This window comes from Herpailurus yagouaroundi, unplaced genomic scaffold (assembly GCF_014898765.1).
Source record: "Herpailurus yagouaroundi ecotype Mexico unplaced genomic scaffold, PumYag 198, whole genome shotgun sequence".
In the NCBI taxonomy this organism is placed as follows: Eukaryota; Metazoa; Chordata; class Mammalia; order Carnivora; family Felidae; genus Herpailurus; species Herpailurus yagouaroundi.
This window is the reverse complement of record NW_024412429.1, coordinates 34,192,938-34,217,206: the sequence shown is the minus strand read 5'-3', so window position 1 is coordinate 34,217,206 and position 24,269 is coordinate 34,192,938. Positions and strand designations below refer to the sequence as shown.

General features: G+C 41.5%; 1 protein-coding gene across 25 annotated transcripts in view; it reads right to left on the bottom strand.

Moving 5' to 3' along the window:
• EPB41L2 (erythrocyte membrane protein band 4.1 like 2) overlaps positions 1–10,063 on the bottom strand; it is a 229,663-nt gene extending 219,600 nt beyond the window's left edge. For 24 of the 25 annotated variants that reach the window (XR_005782730.1, XR_005782729.1, XR_005782728.1 and 21 more), the window contains exon 1: positions 9,966–10,063. The gene's annotated coding sequence lies outside the window, so the exon portion shown is untranslated. The remainder of the gene's footprint in view (positions 1–9,965) is intronic. The other variant, XM_040449194.1, reaches the window with a different exon arrangement.
• Between the last annotated feature and the right edge of the window lie 14,206 nt (positions 10,064–24,269).

Genomic DNA, 24,269 nt, shown 5'->3' with positions numbered 1-24,269 from the left:
AGTAGGACAAATGTATTCATATTCCCATATGTGTGTAATGTAAAACAGACAATCTTGGCATTAAGGAAATTAAGACATAGGCTTTACCGATGTTGATTTTAGTGGCTAAGATCCAAAAACAGTTCTAGTTACAAGCTCATGGATAAACTCTTGATTCCTTTGTCAGTGGACAGACTCAACTCTTTTCATGACATTTTAACCTTTCCCACACACAATTTTTTTTATTTATGTAATTAAGAAAAACAAGAGGTTTCCTTTTTCTCCTTAAGAGAAGTGGATTAATTTTTTTTTTCAAGGAAGGTGTTCATTCAGCAGCTTTTCTACCAGAGTCCAAAAGCAATTCAACAGAGCACACTGGGGAAAAGTGAAGGATTATCAGAGTGAATGTGGGCTCCAAAAACAAAGGGTGAATATGCACCACTGGCTAGCAGATGACCCTGCCACATTTGCTTTTCAAATACTAAAGGAAGGCATTTGGCACCATTTTCCAATAATCCCATAGGACTTCTACTTCCCTGTTTTTTCAACAGTATCTCAAAATGTTGACACATTTATTGAACTATTTTTGGAAGATCTAGCTCTGTCTACCTTCAGGGCTCAAGATACAAATAGATGTGAGCTACAGGACAGACCTCTAGCTACAAAACTGGGCAGGCTTCCTGAGTTCTCCAAGAAAAATTCAATTGGCAACTCCATTAGCTGCAGAAGAGCACAGAGCAGAGGGAACAACTCTGGACACAAGGAGGCTTTGGCTGTGCCTCTATTATGAAACTGGATGACTCTGGGTAAGATTAACCTCTTCCTGACTCACTTTTCTTATCTGTAGAACATATGGTATGAAATTGTTTTAAGAATCAAATGAGAAAATGTTCTAATGATTTACTCAGAAAAGAGAAAAAAAAACTTTACAAATTAAAACAGAATTAAAAAAAGAAAAGAAAACCCTTAGAAGTCTATGCCACAATCACCACATACAGTTTTATGCTGTTATCTATTAGGAGAAAGGAAAAATGTACCAATGACCTTGATGAAGAAAACCATATTTTGAACACATTCAACGTTTCTCAAACTTCACTCTCATGCCAACTTCAGAGTTTTTGCCAAATCCAAACTGTATTATTTACTGAATACTCAATCCTTAAACCAAGTTGCTTAAAAAATACCTACTTTAGCCTTATACTATGTTAATATCAATGAAATCATAGGTTTGAGGCACTTGTCTATTTTTCTGATGTATGCTGACATATATATTTAACCATTAAATGAAAAAGATTCAGGGGCGCCTGGGTGGCGCAGTCGGTTAAGCGTCCAACTTCAGCCAGGTCACGATCTCGCGGTCCGTGAGTTCGAGCCCCGCGTCGGGCTCTGGGCTGATGGCTCAGAGCCTGGAGCCTGTTTCCGATTCTGTGTCTCCCTCTCTCTCTGCCCCTCCCCCGTTCATGCTCTGTCTCTCTCTGTCCCAAAAAAAAATAAACGTTGAAAAAAAATTAAAAAAAAAAAAAAAAAAAGAAAAGAAAAAGATTCATCCGTATACCACCTTAACTCATTTTAACGTACCACCACACCTTGGGGAAACGCTATCCTGATCTACTGCCCGCAACACCTTCTACATTAACGAACAAAGTAGTGTATTTGAATGTATAAGTCTGTAAAACCCACTGAACAATTTAACCTGCCCTAACCACATGCACATATGAGTCTTCGGGTCTTCCAGAACTTCCTCAGACCTCCCAGCCACTACCTCATTCAGAACCTCCATTTTTGTTGCCCCAAACTCCATACACAAAAATCCCTACGTGAGTTTAGTAATAAAAGTTCTCACCCTAAAAGTGCCCTAGTAATAAAAGTTCTCACCCTGAAAGTATTTAACAGAATCCACGAGTTCAAAGTTCCTCTATATCACAGAATCAATATTCAAAGAATATTTAAGTATTTGGATGCAAACCACGTATCAGTCTAAAGATAAACTAAGTTACTCAGAAAACACTAAAATAACATTGCCATTTTTGATACGTATTCACCAAATTTGTTTTTATTGTATATTTTAAAATCTAATTCAAGTTTACACTGTCAGATTTGAAGGCATTTGTACTGAACTAATTCTTGAAATACCACAGGGAAAAAAATAATACACTGCCTGAAGTCTTCCTAGGAAGCACTTGCTTGTACAAAGACCTATCAGTCATCCATTCCCATCCATGGTAGACCTTGGCCCAATCGCTCTCTCTTTATACACACACACACACACACACACACACACACACACACACACACATTCATACATACATACATAACTAAAACTGAAGATCAATTCAGCATCTGGCATGAAAAAAGGACCATTTTATTATGGCTGCAGTCCACAGTAATCTTGAGAATTTTATTTTTATCAATTTAAAACCCTAAGTCAGTGGACTGAACATGAGTTAATTTCTGCTCCCTCCCAAAACCACACTAAAATGACAGTAAGGAAATTTTTTAAAAAGGGGGGAGGGGGACAAAAAAAGGGAGGGGACAGGCTAGCAGATGAGATATATCAACAGAATTTTAGAAGATGGAAAACAGATGTACAAAGTAACTGACTTAGCAAAGAGAGGAAGCCAAACCTGAATCCCTGGCCTGGTGGGAGCCTGCAAGAAGCAATCCGAGTGCTGGAAGAGGCCCTGGGATCCTCAGTAAGCTGAGGTTACAGATACCACTGAGGGCTGAGGTGAGAGACCGAGCCGAAAACAGGAGACCAGCTAGAAGCACATGGGACACTGAAACACCTCCTTCTCTCTCCTGTTCTCTCCAAACTTTTGCAGCCAAAAGACAGGAGAAGAGGTTCACTCTCTAGAGCAGCTGAAGGAAGAAAGTGTCCAGGTTTAGGGAATCCAGAGATAGAGGGCAGATGTGAGAAGTACACAGAAAACAAAGAGGCACAATTATTGTCAACACATATTCACAAAATGCAAAAAAAAAAAAGTTTCAGAAAGATCGGAGAACATAGAGGGAGAAATTACCATGGAGGAATATTTCTAAAGGACAAGAGTTTCCAACCCGAAAGTACAATGAGTAAAAAAACCTCCCACACCCAAGGCACACCATTATGAAATTTCAAAACACCAAGTTCAAAAAGAAAATCCTAAAAACTTCTGAGGAGAACAAATCAGCCACATGCATAGAAGCGGGAATTAGAATTGTACTGCTCCTTCTCGATAGCGCTGGGATACCAGAACACAACAGAATAATGCCTTCAAAATTCAAAGGTTAAGTAATCACTCACTTAGAATTCTATACCCAGCCAAACTATAAAAGCATTCAACTTAAGAATACAAAAAGGCATTTTAGGTAGAGCATGCAACTCTTGATCTCAGGGTCATGAGTTCAAGTTCCATTTTTGGGTGGGGAGCCTACTTTAAAAAAAAAAAAAAGGCATTTTATGAATGGAAAAAAGCTACTTCATGAATGGAAAAAACCTTACCTAATGCAAGGTTTCAAATAATTCACCTTCCACGTGCACTTTCTTGGAAACTACTGGAGGATAGAGTCATGTAAAGTAAGAGTTAAGAAAGAGACATGGAGCCCAGTAACCTGGGAGCACAGGAAGAGAGGCAAAGGTACATCCCAGAATACAGCTGTACAGTAGCTCGAGAAATAAACCAGTCTTGCAGGATGGAAGTTTCCTAATCTCAAAAATAAGAACAGAACTAAATCAGCAGTTTTTGAACTTCTGTTTCCCAAAAACCTTTCAAAAACTGCTCTCAAAAGCTTTGTGCATGGGGCGCCTGGGTGGCGCAGTCGGTTGGGCGTCCGACTTCAGCCAGGTCACGATCTCGCGGTCCGTGAGTTCGAGCCCCGCGTCGGGCTCTGGGCTGATGGCTCAGAGCCTGGAGCCTGCTTCCCATTCTGTGTCTCCCTCTCTCTCTGCCCCTTCCCCATTCATGCTCTGTCTCTCTCTGTCCCCAAAATAAATAAACGTTGAAAAAAAAAATAAAAAAAAAAAAAAAGCTTTGTGCAGTGGCAGCATAATAGCCAATGAGATTTATCCAAGGAGTGATTATTGCTAATTGAAAAACTGGGGTGCCCGGGTGGCTCAGTCGGTTAAGCGTCCAACTTTGGCTCAGTTCATGATCTTGTGGTTCATGGGTTCAAACCCCACATCAGGCTCTGTGTCAGTTGAGAGCCTGGAGCCTACTTCAAATCTGTGTCTCTCCCTGACTTGTGCTCTGTCTCTCTCTCTCAAAAAATGAATAAACATTAAAAGAAGGAAAAATTTTAAAAAATGAAAAACTGCTCCCAAAAATCTCTCTCTGACATTCAAGACACACACACACACACACACACACACACACACACACACACACACACACTTTACTAAAGTCTCAGGCAATTCATAAACCACTGGGCAGTACCTTCCCCACTAAACCCACTCCACATCAACTAAATAATCTCCACGCTCCTCTCTGGTCCTCTAGGTGAATGAATCTAAGGTATAAAAGAACCTAAGAATTATGTGCACAGTGTAAATTACATTTTAATTTAATGTCTTCAAGATACTGTGATGTGTATCTATACTGGTAGAATACACAAGAAACTCAAAAATATGATTAAACTCAGCAGTGCTGTTATCACGGTGTTAGGTCCAGCTCAACAGGAGGTCTAGAAACCTGAATTCAGTGCTTAGAAAAGATGATTAGGGAGCTGGTAATCAGACCTATATGAAAACTTTCCAAAATCACAGTTATCTTGGAATAAGGCATTTGGAAGGTAATGTAAGTCCTTATGTATTTGAAAATTCTTTTCAAAGAGGTTGATAATGAGGCCATAAAAAGAGGAACGCAAGACCAAACTGACTTTTCAGTTATAGCATGAAAGCCTTAGTTTAGATACAATGAACTTCCATACCTGATATGGACAGTAAGATCCTACAGATGAATAGACAAATCCCTTTGAGCAATTTCCATGCCCTCCCATTCTTAACCTAGAAAGAACAAAAACCATCCCCATGACACTGAAATTAGTTACATGTGCAAAACATTAACTTGGCTACCTAACATCTTACTGATGCTATTTCTCAGAGCAAATAAAAAGATAATTCTTATTCCCCAAGATGCTCCTGGGTAGCTCAGTCAGTTAAGCAACCAGCATCAGCTCAGGTCATGATCTCGCACTTCGTGAGTGTGAGCCCAGCATTGGGCTCTGTACTAACAGCTCAGAGCCTGGAGCCTGCTTCAGATTCTGTGTCTCCCTCTCTCTCTGCCCCTCCCCCACTCACACTCTGCCTCTCTCTCTCTCTTTCTCAAAAATGAATAAACATTAAAAAAAATTTTTTTTTTTAGAACCATCCGACTTCAGCTCAGGTCATGATCTCACAGTCTGTGAGTTCAAGCCCCGCACCGGGCTCTGTGCTGATAACTGAGCCTGGAGTCTGCTTCAAATTCTGTGTCTCCCTCTCTCTCTGCCCCTCCCCTGCTTGTACCGTCTCTCTCAAAAATAAACATTAAAAAAAAAGATTTAAAAAAAATTCTTATTCCTTAAACATATCCCGTATTACTATAAAAATCATTTGGGGGGACCATCTATATACATTTAGACCTTTATGGCTCTATGTGCTGAAATGAAAAAACACTAATACATAGAGCGGTATCTGTGAAATGAAAACGATTTCTGTTTTAAAAGTAACTGAGAATATGAAATTAGCCCAATTTCAATCTTCAGGGAAAACATCCAGAAGCAGTATGTCATAAACTATTGTGCTTATACTAACAGGTGAGAGACATCACTTTAAAAATAAGAAAATTGAGAAAAGCACCAAAATTCTCATTAAAATGAATACTATCCCAAACACTGGGTATTTAGAGAAATTTTATATTAATTATCTACCCTTCTAGACATGAAAAACACATCTAAGAAACCCACACAGGTCTCATTCCAAACACAGATCAAGGGGAAACAATACCCACTAGCAAGAAAAGCCAATCCCCTATATGAAATATTGCCTACATGGCATTTCTACATGAACTAGTACCAAGTTCTATGTCAACTCCAACTTTCAAAGAATCCTCATTAAAATCACCTCCAAAATATTAAAGGTTCAATGAACAGATTTTCAAATGTATTAAGTACAGTGTTATAGACACTTCACATAACAAATATATATACACATATATATATATAAATATATTCCCTCTCTCATATAAAATAAACATACATACACACTTTACAGAAAAACTTTAAAAAGCACTGGTTCTCACTTTCTAGCTATTAGAGAGGATTCCTTTGTTTCCCTGTTGGCTTACCTGTAACTTCTACACAACTCTAGCGTTTATATTTGGAGGCCATTCCCCTACAACTAATGACAGCAGCCATGACTCCATTTGAGATTTTAGTCTGGGGCACTGCCCAGTCAGACGAATGATAGATATCTTATGAATACTGAGTTGCTGGTTTGTGCCAAAACATGGCATTCCCAAGGGATGCTCTGTCTGGAATCTGTGGGGGATTCATATACAAATCTTCTATTAACTGAGGCCTTCCAAAGAGTCTGGAAATGTTTGTGTGTTGGGGGAAAAGGACAAGGTCTGAAAGTGGATTTGCTGACTCCTAAAGGTCCAGCCCTGAAATTCCAAGATTCTATAAAAGGGCAGTAAATTAGGGTTTGGCTAGTATTTGCTAGACTACTGATGCCAACATAAACATTTACTTACAGCTTTTAAATCTGTAAGGGTACCCAGTGGTTAGGTACAGTAATTCTGAATCTGAAAAAACAAACAAGCCACTGGAAATGTTTCTAAATAAAGGTGGGGCGGGGGATGTAGGCACATTTCCTTTGTTTTCTCCAGTAAAAATACAGATTTTAGAAATGCAAATTTGACTCTCAGCAATATCGATCCCTATAAATTACCATATTGCCTTATAAAAATATTAGCAAGGCATGCTCTTCTAAAAAGTCCACACAGAGCTTTCAAAAACACTACTTCAGTTCAAAACAACAAAGAAAAAGGCCCATACCTTCCTGTGGAAACAGAAACAAAGTCAAATCTTTAAAAATATTTAGCATTCTACTATATAAAATATAAACCTCACATTCCTAAATAAAATGGTAAAGATAAAAACGCTTGTAGTTCTCTAGCCACAGTAATATGAGAGTAGTGATTCAGAGCAAAACCTGATGTTAAACATAACTACACAATATTACTAATTACAGAGTAATTCTACCAATAAATATTTTGGTTGAGGACTGCTTTGTCATCTTGGCAAGTATTTTTAGTTGAAAGCAAAGGGTTGGGTAGTACACATGGACATGCTTATGATTTTTAAAAATCTATTTTTAAAATCTGGTGACTGGATAGGTCTTCTAAACTCGATTCTTTCGAACTGGTAATTTGGAAAGGGTAAACCACAGGAACGTTACGTCAAGAAGCAAAGGACCCAGTAAGCTCACCAACTCAGATCAGCACAAAGCTAAACTGGAAACCAGCGGGCGCTCACAAATCTAATGACAAGCGCAGAGTCACTAACACCTGTATATACACTAACTGTAGTAAAAGCTACCTCTCCAGATACAGTGAGAGCCAATGTGAATTTCCTTGTCTTACATTCGCACAGTCACTTTTTGGTGGGCCTCTCTTCTGATGCATCCCCTAAATCGGCAAATTTGCTTCTTTCTACTTGGAATGGAATTTCTGATTTTAGCGTACACACCCAGCTCTGTATACATACCCAATTTTATAATTACGTACCCGGTTAACGATATTCCACAGCAGTTTAAATTTTTTCGCCCAAGTTAATAATAATTTCACTGAAATTCTAACTTTGTTGAATTATCGCATGTAATCCTTTTAAGCAATCCCCGTCCCGTTTAGATACCAATTTTGACGCTGGGGCTCAACTCACCCACCTATTTTCTCTGGTAGGTCTTTGCACACAGTGCTCCCGCTATTTGGGACTAGAGGTAAAAGATTAAGAACTGTTATGACTAGGTCTTTCTTAAAGAAGGGTGTTTTAGAAGCAAAGAACTTGTCTCCTCCCATTACTCTAAATGAGCAGCCTCTTGTTCTCAGCGGTCCTTGTGCACACAACACCACTACTGACTTCAGTGGGAATTCTGCCCAAGAAGTGAGGAAGACAGGATAGGATTAAATGAGCCCTAAATCCACACCATTGTGCCAAGTCATTACCACTTGTACAGTTCTCCAATAACCTCCAAGGAGTAGATTATCTGACGTTTGATAGCGGTTCTCAAATTGAATTATAGGACTGATCACTTAAGCCCTGCCAGGTGACACAGCTTCGCTCTTTAAAATTTCTGTCCGCCCGATCCACGTAGTCGGTGGCCCTTATCACAATCCAAGATTGCGTTGCAATGCAGCCCCATCAGCCGCTGCAACGGCAACCCAGTGATTTCTCACAGCAACGAGGCTGCAAACAGAATCTGAACAGGATTAAGTGCTATTCGTTTCCCAGTAAAACCTATCCAAAGCCTGAGAATCCTACATCCCAGCTCCTGCGCGCCAAGAAATTGACTCGGTTTCCCTCAAGTGCTAAACCCAAGGTGAAACGTGACAGACGCCGGCTAAAATGCTAATTCTCACGTTAGGGAATAGAGAAATAATGCACTCCGGGAAGAGAAGGGGGAAAGGGGGGAGCGGGGAGGGGGGTATAAAGCGGGAACGGAAGAATATGGAAGAATATAGGGAAAACTGTAAGAATTATTAAAAAAAAAAAAAAAGCTTAAATAACAGTACCAAGAACAAGACTCCTGGCCCAACGACGCCCCAGAGACACCATTTCGGAGGCAAGAAGTTCAAGAAACTGAGGGAAAGATGTGACTCAAAAAAACACATCCACCGCTCCTCTAGGGTTCCACCTTCTCTCCCTCTTAAAAACAGGAGCAGCGGTTGTGGTGACGGGGAATTCAATTTAAGGTATCCTAGGGTCCCACAAGAGACCTCCCCTAAAAATAATAGACTGTAGGCGAGAGCTCTTCTAATCTCTCCCAAAAACCCGGACCTCAGGGGAGGTGAGCGATCCTGAGAAGTGTAAAGACCGATGTCCCCCACCCCCCACCTCCACAGACAAGCCAGCTGCCTCGTTCGGTTCGGTTCTTCCCGTCTTTCCCCCGGCAGCTCACCTAAAACTGCTCCCAGCCCTGTGTCCCCAGCCCCGGCGGAGGCAAACAAGCCATCCGTGCAGAGACCGCCTGCGTGTAGGAATTGTAAGGACCAGAGCGCAAGCGTGCGCCCCTCTCCGCAGCGGCCCCGGCCGCCGGCTTCCTCGGGGACCGCAACGGGGGCGCGCGCGGGCGGACGCCCGGCCGGACGGCGCGGCGCGTGGGGCTGGCGCGCCCCCCTCGCCCAGCAACCTGCAGAGCCCACGCGCGCTGCCTGTCCGGGAAGGCGCGGCGCCCTCGCCCGTGCTTCCTCACCGCAAATCATCCCCCTGAAGGACGCCGCCGCCCCCTCCCCGGAGCCCCAGTGCTGTGCTCCACGCTGGGATCGGCTCCCTCTCCGCGGCCCGCGCCCGGGATGGAGTCGGATTCCTTCTCCAGCCTCTCAGCGGGGCCCTGGACGCGCGACCCTGAACCACGGCACCTCGGCGGGACCGGCGCAGTCCTCACCATGCCCCCCCCCCTCCCGGCTCCGACCAGACGTGGCCCCGGCTCCCGGGAAGGGAGTTACGGGGGACCAAAGCGGAGCGGGGAAGCGGGAATCCGGCCTGGAGCAACAGGACCCGGACCTCGAGGCGGGAATGGGGTCCGGTAGAGAAGAGGAGGAGAGGAGAGACGTAGCCGCAGAAAATCCCAAAGCCGGTCGCCCTCCCCCACGGTGGGACCGTCCCGCCACCGCTTCCTGCCAGGGATCGGCTTCCCAGCTGCAGCCAGAGGAAAAATCCGAGCCGCCCCTGCAGCTCCGCAGAGACCAGCCTCTCGGCCCGGGTTCCCCCGGCCCGGGCCCGCCATTCTGCAGCCCCGCAAGCCTCCTTACCCGGACACTGCACCTCCAGGGCTCGCTCGCTGCGGGAACTGGTCCCGCTCCAGCCCCTGCCGCCGGGCCGCCGCAACCGCCTCCTCCCTCCGCTCGGTTTCAAATTGAAATTCCCTGGCTGGGGCCGTCAGAGGACTCGGAGCGCCAGCCCCGCCCCCTCGCGGCGGAAGCCCCTCCTGCGCCCCCGCCGGACGCGCCCCCGGCGCGGAAACCCCCGCGGGCCTCGCCACGCCCCCGCCCCAGGCCACACCCCCGGGGCGGCCCTTCCCGCGGGATTCGCCCCGCGCGGTGGCCCGGGTACCAGGGCTGGAAAGACGCGTCTCGCCAGCAGAGCTGCCCTGGTTAATGACGGCTAATGCCAGTGCGCCAGGCTTTCACCCGCCCTTAAGTCCTTCTTATCAAGTTTTAAAAGTTATTTCTCCAAAGTGCGTTCATTGACTAACCCTTTGTTGAACATCTATTCGGAAGCAGACCCAAGGGTAGGCCCTAGAGCCTAGAGACACGGAAATAAGGAAAAGGGGGGCCCCCTCGGTCTAGACTGGAAGAAATGCTTTCGCAGCAAGAGCATTGGAAAGGAACCATTTATTCTTCCTGTGGGAGAGGCTGGAGGGATTGGGGAAACCCCACAGAGGAGGGACTTTTAAGATGAACCCAAAGTCTGAGTAAGATTTCTCCAGGCAGAGGCTGGGAGCCTGGATTGCAGAGCAGGACAAGGCTGAAGCGGCTGGAGACCTAGGTTGAGGCCAGTTGTGGAAAGACACACACACACACACACACACACACACACACACACACACGATACCTCTCAGTTCTTTTCTTTTATATAATTACACCACTTTCTGTCAGCTTCTACATATTTCATCTTTTCTTGACGTTGGCATATCAAAAAAGGATGTCCTCCAGCATCTGCCTCACATGCACTTCTTGTTCTTTGCTTCCTCCCTCTTCTATTGAGGGCTTTAGTGACTCTCCCTCGGCCAAAGTCTTTTCTAAACATAACCTTAGCAATGTCGAATGAAACTTCAGTTACAATACCTCCGTGTGCATGGTGCTTTTTAGTTAACACAGCCCGTTCACATATTTTGTCGTTTGATCCTCACAATAACTTTATAAAAAGGATAGGGAAAGTATTATTTCCAATACATCAAAGAGAAAATTGAGTCAGGAAGACAAACTATTTGCTCAGGTCCTGCTAGTAAGCAATAAACATAATAATAGCTAACATCTATTGTGTGCTTTATGTACAAGGCATTGTTCTAAGTCCCTTATGTATGTGAACTTACTGAATCCTCCATATGCTAAGTACTCAAGTTAACTTAATAAGTCGCACTAATATGAAAAGGAAACCTGATTAGCAGCTCTGATTAAAAGACCCAGGAATTTTATGAGACGATACTATTAGGAATTTGGAGGCAGATTTACAACAAAACTAACAAAACCTAAGCTTCAGGATCCCTCATTTCTACACACCTTTAAACTAACTGTATGTTTGTAAAATTTTTTTATTAAAGAGAGTCACTAAAATTACATAAGCTCTAGAGCCCATAAAACCTTGATCTAGACCTGATGAAACCCTCTAAAATGCTAACGCAAAATAATAACACAAATAAAGTCATGGCAGATAAAATATGATGCCCTTGTCAGAGGAAATGATATCCCTACGTTCTCTGTTGAAGCATGTGAATCACTTCAGTAAGCTACCTTTTAAGTGGGATATTGAGAAGCTAAATTATATCCATAGATGGGTAGTCTTGATAATGTGGGAGCCTCCAAGATTTAGGCTAAAGAGATGATCAAAGGTCATGGGAAGGTTGTTATCAAATATCTAAAGGCCATCGTGTGGAAGAATTAGACATTGTGTCGTGGATACAGCCTTACAACATTTCAATGGAATGGAGCAGATTCTGTGATGACCTGGAAGGAACTGAAGCAGAAAAATCAAATTCCAGGAGCTATAAGGAAGTGAAGAAAACAGATGGAACCTGGTACAATACAGATGTCAACAAACAACAGGTGGTATTCCAGGCAAGCAGGGAGGTCTTAATGGGAAGAGAAGAGGAGTTTGGACAGACAAGCAGGCTGAAGTCCTGAACAGGTGATATTCAGAGATGTAGGCCGGCTGGAACATTGGCAGCACGCAGGTTCAAGCCAGAATATTAATCCCCAGGAAGACAGACTGAGAAAAGCAAGGCCGGGTCTTCCCATTAGACAGACTAGAGTAACAGGCAAGGGACTGACGCGGAACAGGAACAGGAATCTAGGTTCCAGACCTGAGAATCACCACGTCCAAATTTAGCACACAGCCTCAATCTTAGGCATCGTCCATAAGCACGGCCATTCTTGCAATATAACTAGAAATTTACCCAGGACCTCCTTAAGCCCTTCCTTACCAACTCATTCACGGAGGCATGCCCCTAAGAAAACTTGATCCCACAGTCCTGGTGATTCATCCTTTTATCTTTGTGCCGCTGGGTGCCAAGCCCAACCAGGTGGAAGTACTGGACTGGCTCTGAGCTGAGAACCTGCCCTTCCTTTCCATGGTCCACAGGCAGGAAGACCTGACGATGTGCTCTCATGTTCTGTCTGATGGAGGCAATCTCAGAAATGCATGTATTCCCAGTTGCACTGCCATAAGCAATAAAGCCACCACAAAAATGTCAGTAGGAGTCACTGTATCACCTGGCCAGTCTTTGGAGCTGTTTCAGTTTTCCTGTGGCTGCCTAACCCCCCAAATGAACGACGACCATTTTGTTGCTGTGATTCTCCCGGCACTGAAGCAGGGCTTGACAAGATGGTTCGCCTCTGCTCTGTGTGGTGTCAACTGGGAGGCTCCACTGTGGATGAAGGATCCAGGATGGCTTCACTCACGCGTCTGGCAGTTGGTGCTGCCTGTCATCTGAGGAGCATAATTTCTCCTCCACAGAAGTTCTCTTTTTACAGCTCTCTCTGTCCAAGTGGCCTCTTAGCAGGATAGGCTGGACTTCTTTACGTGGCAACTGGCTTCTGAGCAGATAAAAACAAAAGCTATAAGGCCTTTAAGGCCTAGGCCCAGAAATCACACAATGTCATTTATGCCCCATTCTGTTGGTCAGAGTAAGTCAAAGAGCCAGCCCCAATTCAAAGAGAGGTATCATAGGCTTCGCCACTTGATATGAGTGGAAGATACGCATAAGGTTGGGAAGAAGTGTTAACAGCCATCTTGGTAAACATTGCACCACACAGGCCATGTTTTTCTAGTTTGGTATTAGAGTCTGCCTTCCAGCAACCCTTCTCTTTTCCATCTACAGTAAAATTTTCCACAGGTTTTTCCTCAAAAGCATCACAAATCCTCTTTTTTATCTAAGCCACACTGACTGATGATAATCTCCTTTTGAAAGACTGCTCCCAACAATTGCTAATAACAAGTATAATATTCTCAAGCCTGCCAAAGTGAGGTATTCTCTTAAATGTAATTGGAATTGTGCCACAGACACCCCTGCTTCGTTCGACTCAATGACAGAGAAAGAGGCCTGGATGTGCTGATTCCCTTAAGCTGGAGCACGGTCTCCACAGTTGCTCTCCCTGGGATCTCCTGGTCAGTTGCTCCCTAGAACTGAAAGCAGAAATAGAACAGGCCCAAGGAAAAAAAAAATCCCTCCAAAAGCTACATTTGGAAAGAGTGAAACAAAGACGTATTATTTCAGTTTAACCATCTGAGTGTCCTTATGTACCAGGCCTCATGCCATGCCTCTGGACATACAAAAAAAAAATGAGTGGTATAACAATCTCCACTATGGTGAAATTCAGTCTGGTAGATAATAAAGCTGGTAAAGGAATCAGGAATTCTGATTCCTATCTGAGCCCTCAAGTTGTTCTCACTACCTAACGGACAATATTTAGTCTCTGCCGGATGACTCTCTGTCATTTTACTGAAAGTATACATGAAGGGCACCTGGGGGGGCTCAGTCAGTTAAGTGTCTGATTTTGGCTCAGGTCACGATATCACGGTTCATGGGTCTGAGCCCCGCGTTGGGCTCTGTGCTGACAGCTCAGAGCCTGGAGCCTGCTTCAGATTCTGTGTGTGTCTCTCTCTCTGCCCCTCTCTTGGTCATGTGCTCTCTCTCTCACTGTCTCTGTCTGTCAAAAATAAACAATAATTTTTTTTTAAAGGTACACATGAGGGGCACCTGGGTGGCGCAGTCGGTTAAGCATCCGACTTCAGCCAGGTCACGATCTCCCGGTCCGTGAGTTCGAGCCCCGCGTCGGGCTCTGGGCTGATGGCTCAGAGCCTGGAGCCTGTTTCCGATTCTGTGTCTCCCTCTCTCTCTGCCCCTCCCCCGTTCATGCTCTGTCTCTCTCTGTCCCAAAAATAAATAAACGTTGAAAAAAAAAAAGGTACACATGAAATATAAGGATAAAACAATGTTTTGTTTTTTTTTTTATAACAACATATCAGCATCATTGAGAACCATTTTATACCGGTTCAATTCAGGCAGTAACACAGAGCAAGTGTATGAAAGTTTTTATTTCACTTTGATTTTCAGCAGCAAATGAAGGTTATAGAACCTTCCATATGTGCCTGATCTTCAGTGGGAAAAGGCAGAGAGGCCAGAAGTAAAAGCTCCAGGCTCATTCACAGACATAAGTGTAGATATTTATGGAAAGGAGGAGTCAGTGGGAAGAAACTTATGAACATGGATCCCGATTTTGTAGGGAACAGGAAGATGTCCTACTATAGAAAATGTCTGAGACAGATGCCAAAATTCAGTGCAAATGTATTGGCATGTGATTCATGCCACAGCCCTGTGGTCAACAGACATGTAATCGCTGAGCTTTTTCCCTGAGAGTGACTGGAGGGAAGACTTGGTCAAATGAAAGGGAGTTACTTTACTTCCAGTACCCACTTACTTAGATATGGAGATTGGGGAGAAAAAAATGACCTTGGAAGCATCACTGGACTTTGCTAGACAGGCAGAGGTACCACACAATCCCATAGAAAACTTCTGATGTGCCGGGGCGCCTGGGTGGCGCAGTCGGTTAAGCGTCCGACTTCAGCCAGGTCACGATCTCGCGGTCCATGAGTTCGAGCCCCGCGTCGGGCTCTGGGCTGATGGCTCAGAGCCTGGAGCCTGTTTCCGATTCTGTGTCTCCCTCTCTCTCTGCCCCTCGCCTGTTCATGCTCTGTCTCTCTCTGTCCCAAAAATAAATAATAAAACGTTGAAAAAAAATTAAAAAAAAAAAAAAGAAAACTTCTGATGTGGCACAAGAGTGAGGGACCAATAGTTTGGGTACACTGTAAGGAATCCTGCCTATACAGCATGATTTGTAAGTGGTCTCCACAGGTAGTCGTAAAAACCCACCAACAGCTACAACAGCTGTTGAAGAAACTGTTGAATAAAAGCATCAGGAGAAAAATTTTCGAAGAGCAGTCCTCTGGATTACATGGGCTTTGCCTGGGATATTTACATAACCCAGATCTGATTGGCTATAGCCAATATAAATTGGCTATAGCAATTTATAAAATAGCCCCTGGAAATAGTGGAGACAGTGGGATTGGAAATGGAATGTTACTGTTTCTAAGCAAATAAATTCCTCCACTTGGAAAATAGACCATCCTAGGGGTCCTTAGTTTATTCAAAACAGATGTATGGTAAAAGATTGGTATTAGCAAGATACTGTCCCTCAGTTTGGTTTTGTGTGGTTCCCTGAGGCACATAAATGTATTCTACTTATTAGAAAACGCTTAGAAGGATAGGGATTCTAAGGTTATGTGTATGGCTTCCTATTCCTATTGCTTCCAATGACCCTACCCTCTCTGGAGGACTATCCTCGTGGAGAGTGCAGTCACTGAGAAGAAATGCACACCTACAGGGCACGTGGGTGGCTCAGTGGGTTAAGTGTCCACCTCTCAGCTTTGGCTCAGGTCATGATCTCAAGGTTCGTGGGACCCAGCCCAGTGTCCAGCTCCGCACCTATGGCATAAAGCCTGCTTGGAATTCTCTCTCTCCATCTCTCTTTCTGCCCCCCCCCCCCAACTCTGTCTCTCAAAATAAATAAATAAACTTAAAAAAAATTGGAAATACACACCCAGAAAATGATAACAACGGACCACTGGACTATATGCTTTATGATGGCAGGGACTTTGTTTTGTGTACCATTATATTTTAGTTCCAAGAACAGTGGCTCATATAGGCCTTCTTCAGTAAATCGTTAAAGGAATAAAAGCATGAACCTAACTGAAAATGTATGAGGTAACCTCTTCCCACAGTTTGACAGATCTAGTGTTTAGGGGAGAAATTCTCAAAGCATATACTTTAAAATGATGGATACAATATTTTTTGAAATATTTTTTAAATACAGGACTAAGCCTGATAGAAAAGGGGAAGTAATTGTAAGAGGCCAGAACCTATGAGAAAAAGATTATGCATCACCCAGAAATCCTATACATTAAAATGAATTCACTGACAAGGTGGGACTTTGAGTTGTTTCCCTTGGTGGGGGGGGGGGGGGCGTCAGTATATGTTCTTTGTATGGTAAAACAGATATTTGCTGATCAGAAGGACAGATTATGGCACAGGCAAGGCTACATGGTCACCAAACTATATTTTCTTTTCCTCTGGGAGCACAAAACTATCCACATTTTCTAGCCTCCTTTGTGGCTATGTGACTGGGTTCCAGCCAATGGAATGTGGGTAGAGTTGATATAAACTGTCTCCAGCATGGCCCCTATTAAAATATCTCCTACACGATCCTTCACTCTCTCTCTTCCTTTGTTTGCAAGATGCCGAGGACCCAGAGGAAAACTCCAAGTTCCTGGGGGATGATAGATCCTCTAGAATGTAAAAAGCCTGGGTCCCTCAATGACTGTGAGGAGCAAATGTTTCCCCCGCCTCATTTATATCCATACTGGACTGTTAGCAAGAAATACGTAAGAAATAAGCCTTTAGGGGCACCTAGCTGACTCAGCCAGTTAAGCGGCCAACTTCGGCTCAGGTCATGATCTCGCAGTTCATGAGTTGGAGCCCAAGCCCCGCGGTGGGCTCTGTGCGGGCAGTGTGGAGCCTGCTTGGAATTGTAGCTCTCCCTCTTTCTCTGCCCCTCGCCTGCTCATGTTCTCTTTCTCTCTCTCAAAATAAATAAATAAATTTAAATAAATAAATGCGAGCAGTTTTAGTGTGTGTGCTCATATCCAGTTATCTTAATAAACCCACTTTTTAATTTGTTTTTCTGTGGATTTTTTTTTTTTTTGGATATTCTATGTGCACTGTGGTTGTTTTAAAATCTTCCCTGTAAACTCTTTGATACAGCTCTCTTTGGAAGAGCCTAATTTCCCTCCGTTGAGTGTGGACTGTACTTGGTAACTTGCTTTTAACAAAATAGAATATGGGAGAAATGACAGAGTGTGACATCCAAGGCAAGGTTACCTCGTTGTCTTTTAGACCATTTGTTCTGTGAAGCAAGCTGCCGTATCATGAACACCATGAAGCAGATCTATGGAAAGATCCACGTGAGAAGGACCGAGTGAGGCTTCCTGCCAGCAGCCAGCATGGAACGGAAGGCTTCTGCCAACAATCATGTGCAGGAACAACCTTGGAAGCAAATGCCCTTAGACTCCCAGTCAAGTCTTTGGATGAACTGCAACCCTATGTGATGTTGTGAAATATCGTACACCAAGATCAACCAGCTAAGCCACTCCTGAAACTCCTGGCCCACAGAAGCTGTGAGACAATAAACTTTTTTGCATTAAGCTGCTAATTTCGGGGTCATTTGTTATGTAGAAATAGATAACTAGAATATACACAATTATGCTTTATTTGCTAATAATAATAGTTTTATTTCTCTCTTCTCAATCTTTTTATTATTTTATTCCTTGACTTACTATACTAGGTAGGATCACCAGGCTATGAATAAAAGTGCTGATAGTGTGTCTCCATATCTCATTCCTGGTTTCAGAGAGATTTCACGTATTTATCATTGTTTGATGGTTATGACAGGCTATTTTTGTAAACATCCTTCATCAAGGTAACAATATTCCTTTCTATTCCTAAATTGTGCGGAGTTTTTTTTAATCAAGAGTAGGTATTGAATTTAATTAATATAATAATATATTATTTATTTCCTTTATCTGGTTGTGAGGCAAATTATATTAATGGATTTTAAAATGTTAAACCAGCTTTACACTCCTATAATAAATTCAACTTGATTGTGATATGTTGTCTTCTATATACTGCTATATTCAATTTTCTAATATTGTATTTAGTTTTTTTGCATTTTAATTAATTTTAATTAACTTAATTAAAATTTAATTAATTTTAAGAGTAATTGGACTATACTTTTTAATAATACTTTTTAATAATATCCTTATCAGGTTTTGATATCAAGGTTATGTTGGCCTTATAAAACAAGCTAGAAAGTTTATACTCATGTTCTACTTTCTGAAAGAGTTTGTGTAAGGTTGGAGTTACTTTTCCTGAGTGTATAAATAATTCATTAATAAAGCCATCTGGGCTTATAGTTTTCTTTGTGGAAAGGTTTAATTATGGGCTTATATTTTTATTAAAGTCTCAGTAAGTTGCATTCTTTTCAAGGAATTCTTTAATTATTTCTGAATTTTCAAATTTGTAGACATTAATTGATCATAATGTTCTTATTCTCTTTTTCATGTCAAAAGTATCTCCAGTGACATCCCTGACTTCATTCCTGACCTAGGTCCGTGTGCCTTTTCTCTTCTCTTTTTTCTTGATCCATCTCCCCAGGGACTTGTCAATTTTATTAGTTATTTTAAAGAAAATCCTTCAACGTTATTGATTTTTCTCCATTACACAAGAGATTTCTATGGAATTAGTATCTGCTCTTATCTTTATTAATTCTTTTTAAAAAAAAATTTTAACATTTATTCATTTTTGAGAGACAGAGAAAGAGAGAGAGAGAGAGAGAGAGAGAGAGAGAGAGAGACCGAGCACGAGGCGGGGAGGGGCAAACACTGAGCTGTCAGCACAGAGCCAGTCGCGGGGTTTGAATTCACAGACCACAAGATTATGACCTGAGCTGAAGTCAGACACCTAACCGACTGAGCCACTCAGGTATCCCTTTGTTACTTCTTTCATTAGCTGTTGTTCTAAAATTTTGAAAAAGACACATAGATAATCAATTTTCAATACTTCTTTTCTAACATATACTTTTGTCACTACAAAATTCTCTCAGAACATTCCAGACATGTTGATGTTATATTTTTGCTTTCACGTATTTAAAAATATTTTAGCTTTTAAATATTTCAAAATATTTTTAATTCAAAATCTAGGTGTGTTTTACAGTATTTGATATCAAGATTTATTGTAAAGCTACAGGATGTGTGATATTGCTAGAAGGATACACAAATAGGCCACTGGAACACAACAGAACGTCCCGGCACAAACCCACACATCTTACATGGTCACTTGACTTTTGAGAAAGATACCATTGCAGAGAAATGGAGAAAAGATGTCCTGTCATTAAATAATATTAAGTCCATTGGATGACTGAACAGGAAGAGGAATGAATCTTGACCCACACTTCCCTCTATACGTAAAAAAACCAGTTGCAACCAGATGGTAGACCTGTGTAAATGGTAAAACAATAAAGCTTCTTTCTGCGAGATAGTATAAAAGAATGCCTTCGCGATGTTGGAGGAGGTGACAGTACCTTAGAATTAACACATGCATACACACACACACACACACACACACACACACACACACAACACTAACCATAAAGAAGCAGATTAATCAATTGTACTTTGTTAATATTAGAAATGCTTGCTCATCAGGACACATCATAGAGAAAGTGAAAGGCAACCTGAATGTAGAAGAAAATGTTTGGAATTTATTTTTCTGACAAAAAGTCAATGAAAAATGGGCAAAAGACATGGACATTTGTATTCTAAATTTATATTCCAAAGAATATATTCGTATTCAAATATGTGTACATAAATGCACCAGAAAATGTATGCAAATGTGCATAGCAACATTTTTTTTGTAACAGCCCAAATAACAGAATATCCACAAACAATAGGATTATGGCATATTCATATAATCAGTTATAGTACAATAAAAATAAGCAATTATAGCTATAAACAAACACGGATTTACCTCAACAACGTAATGCTGAATGAAAAAAGCCAGAGAAAAGAATGTATACTGTGCAATTCTATTTATATGAAGTTCAAAAACAGGCAATAAATCTATGGCGATAGCAATCAAGGATGATGGTTAATCTTGCCTGTGGGGTAATGACTGAGAGAGGGTTCTGGGGTGCTGGCAATGATCTATCTCCTGATATGGGAAGTGATTACACAGGTGTGTTAACTTTGCTAAAATCCATTGAGTGGATTTGTGCACTTTTCTGAATGAATGTTTTACTTTAATAAAAAAAAAAGTTTAATTAAAAAACAAAACAAAACAGGGCTGCCTGGGTGGCTCAGTCGGTTTAGCTTCCTACTTCAGCTCAGGTCATGATCTCGTGTCTAGGAGTTTGAGCCCCTCATCCGCTCTGTGATGACAGCTCAGAGTCTGGAACCTGCCTCTCTCTCTCTCTGCTCTTCTCTCCCTTTCTCGCTGCCCCTCCCCCACTCAGACTCTATCTCTCTTTGTCTCTCAAAGATGAATAAATGTTTAAAAAAATGTTCAAAAAGATTTAAAAAACAAAACAAAACAAAAGCAAATGAGAAAAAATATAGATCTTTTGATCTCTAAGTGGTGGTGTCTCTCTGCTTTTATCTTATGCCTTCACAGCAGAAAGAAATAACTCCTCACGCTGTGAATATATTTAAAATTGTCTTCAAAGTATTAAAGCCAGTTTTAAAATAGCATAGATTCTACCCTTAACATTTAGCTTAACAGGATTGATTTGTCTTCTTAACTCCAGCCTGTTAATTACTGCTAAGTAACAGCTTTTATTTTTATTTCTGAAAAAAATTTTTAAAGAGAGTAAAATGAAATATGCTTTTGTCCCTCTAAATTATAGATACTTTGTTTTCTTATTTGAATAAGTATACTTAATATTTCTTGAGAGCAGTTTTGCTTTGTATTCAGGAAGATCAATTACTGACTTTAAAATAAATATGTGGTGGAAATATATTTCTCTGTGTATAAGCTCGACTCCCAAGGTCTCTATTCTTTATTTTTAAACAACAAATCAACATGAATTGGATATGATTATTCTTGTGAGTAATGAAGAAATTAGGAGAGTGGTATAATTATGTTTGCATGCATGTGCACATCTGACAACATACATCATTCATCACGTATATATACTAAAGTGAGAAGCGTTTTTTTAAAAAATATAGAATATGGGATGCATAGCTTCTGGGAGAATTCACCTAGGTAAAGGAGGGCTTGCCCTACTATATCCTCCTTGTTATCCGTCAAAAAACCAAAGCCAAAGCCAAAACCAAGAAAGGACAGAAGACAAATCAAGACAAAAAACAAAACAAAAACAAACACAAAAACACACAATAAGCTAAATAAACAGGTTACCCCCCCCACCCCCCAGTTTGGTAGCATGAGCCTTTTGTTAGATCACAGAACAATTTTAGCAAAGGGAATTGCAGAAGGAAAGGAAAGGACGATAAGCAAGACCCAGGAAACAATGTAATACAAGGAACAGAAAACCACTTCTACCTGAGTATTAACCAATTGTCTGGAACATAATGGGCTTCATTCTCAGCAGGTGGAATTTTCTGCTACAATTATACTTACGTATTTAGTAATATATTGCCTGCTTTAAAATTCTTTAAGCTATATTCTAAAAGCCAGTTTACTATAAGAGGATTGAAGTCTTAGTTCTCAACCATTCTTACTGGCTTAGTGCCGTCTTCCAAGTCCCTCTGAAAAAGAGATGTGTGTTTTTGTACCTCCACCAATTCAGATGAAAAGGGTGACGATGGTCAAAAGAGAGAACACAAGCTGGACACTAGAGCTCCATCCAAAAGTGTGGTAGCAGGGCAAGTTCAGCTCATGCACTAAATGACAATGGCAACAAGTGACTCGCTGCTGTTATGATGCCACATTTAAATTTCAGGTTGTCCTTTTTATTCTCTTTATTTTCTGCAGCTATAAGATACGGTCTATCTTTAAGACCAAAAAAAAATCAAATTAAAAAAAAATTTCCCTCTCACTTTCAGTCATGAGTCTTGTTTTTGGTATATTTTTCACTTTTATTTTTAAATCAAATCCCTCTCTCCAAGCTTCAGACTCCTTAGGATTTGGAGTGTAACCATTGTATCTGACCATCTCATTGATATTTCTCCATCCTTTTCCCAATCGGTTCCTCACCTTTCACTAACTCTTTACTATTCACGTCTCCAATCTGCTAATCTAGCCTTTTTACCTCCCGCCGGCATAGATTGTCATTCATTTTGACGTTATCTCAAGGCCAATTAAATGGTCTAACTCCCTTACCAGTAGTCTGTGAGTTGACCAGGCACTGCACTTGACCCTATGTACTAGACAAAGTATCCTTTGATGGCAATAAGAATTTTCAGTATATCGAGTTTGCTGGAGAATTGATAAACATTTAAAGGAAGAGACAGGAACATGGGAAATCAGTTTGTCATGATTTCGGTTTCATTTCCTTTATAATCCTACAGAAAAGTCTATAATCCTGTCTTTATTATGAGACTATAACCATGTAAACTGCTTTGAAGTTATGACTTCAAAAAGGTTTTCAACATCATGGAGTCTAACAGGGCAGAGAAGACTTACTTTATTATAAGTCTTATTTAATCAGCAAAGGACTTTGACAATTTACAAAGTTTCTAAACAAAATTATCTAAACATCTGGAAGCTATTAAAGAGCTGAGGAAGTTATGCCACAGTTACATTTAGGAAGGTATTTTTATTATAAATTCCTTATAAAGTAAGTCTGTGAAAAACAAAGCTAAATGACCATTACCACTTTACTCAGATTTCTCGTATGAATTAAGCCTAGACATCCAAAAATATTAGGATTGAAATACAAGCTTACTCTTTGGGAGAACAATGACTTAGTACTCACCCTGCAATAGATATATAAATGTTGGTTTTATTTTTTTTTAATTTTTTTAACGTTTATTTATTTTTGAGACAGAGAGAGACAGAGCATGAACGGGGGAGGGTCAGAGAGAGGGAGACACAGAATCCGAAACAGGCTCCAGGCTCTGAGCTGTCAGCCCAGAGCCCGACGCGGGGCTCGAACTCACGGACTGAGAGATCATGACCTGAGCCGAAATCGGCCGCTTAACCGACTGAGCCGCCCAGGCGCCCCAAATGTTGGCTTTAATAGTAATGCCAAATGCCATGTATATACATTTTGGTGCATATTAGCCATATTAAAATACGACAGCTCTAGAGGTCAGCAGGTTTAGCTTTAAATTCCAGCTCATCGCTTCCTAGTTGCATGAACTCAGGCAAGGTTTATCAACTCAGAACCATTATGTTCTCCTCTGTCTGGCATAGAGATACCCTCACAACACAAGATGATTAAGTGACCTAATACCTGGAAGTGTCTAACACAGCACCTAGCATTGAGTATATGCTCTTTGAAGCTTTTCTCCTTCTTTCCCTTTCCTTCCATTTTGTTTCTTCCTTCCTTTCACCGTTGGTGTCAATATGTGACCTTGGCTTTTCACTTCATGATCTAAGGGGGTGGTGCATGAAGGTTGGGCTTTTTTTTTTTTTTTTTAATTCCCGTATTCCTTATATTTTTCCATTGTTACCAACTGCTTCAAACACTGGAAATCCTTAAGAGAATTCTGTGTTTATTTTAGGGACAGAAGTGTAGGGGAAAAGCTTTAAGAGAGTATTTTGTTTGGCAGTAGGTCATGGATTAAGGAAAAAACGCCGTTATCTACTGAACCCTATTCTGAGCCGTACAATACCTTAGATTTATTATATCGGCTCATTTTTAGCCTCATACTCCTCAGGCCTGCCTGACTCTAACGCTCATGTTCTTTTTGTTCAAAAATGCCCCCATTTGCTTTTACACGTGCACCTAAGGGACAAGTGATTTTGTACAGTGTCAGCAGGAAAATGACTATTGAGTTTTAAACCGCTGACTTACAAATGGATGCAGGAGGCCAGGACAGGTCTGAGTAGGGGGCTATTTAAAAACAAAAACTGAAAGGGGAAAACCCAAGGCATATAAATAAATCAAGAGCAGTGTTGCCTGAGCAACTGTTCGCTGATTGCCTGAACTGTGGAAAAGAGACGAAAATAATAGCTGAGAATCAGAGCAAGGCCTGAGGCCAGGATGTACCAAATTCAAGGCAAACTGAATCAGCTTAGGCTGAGCTGTAAATGGAGGGTGTAC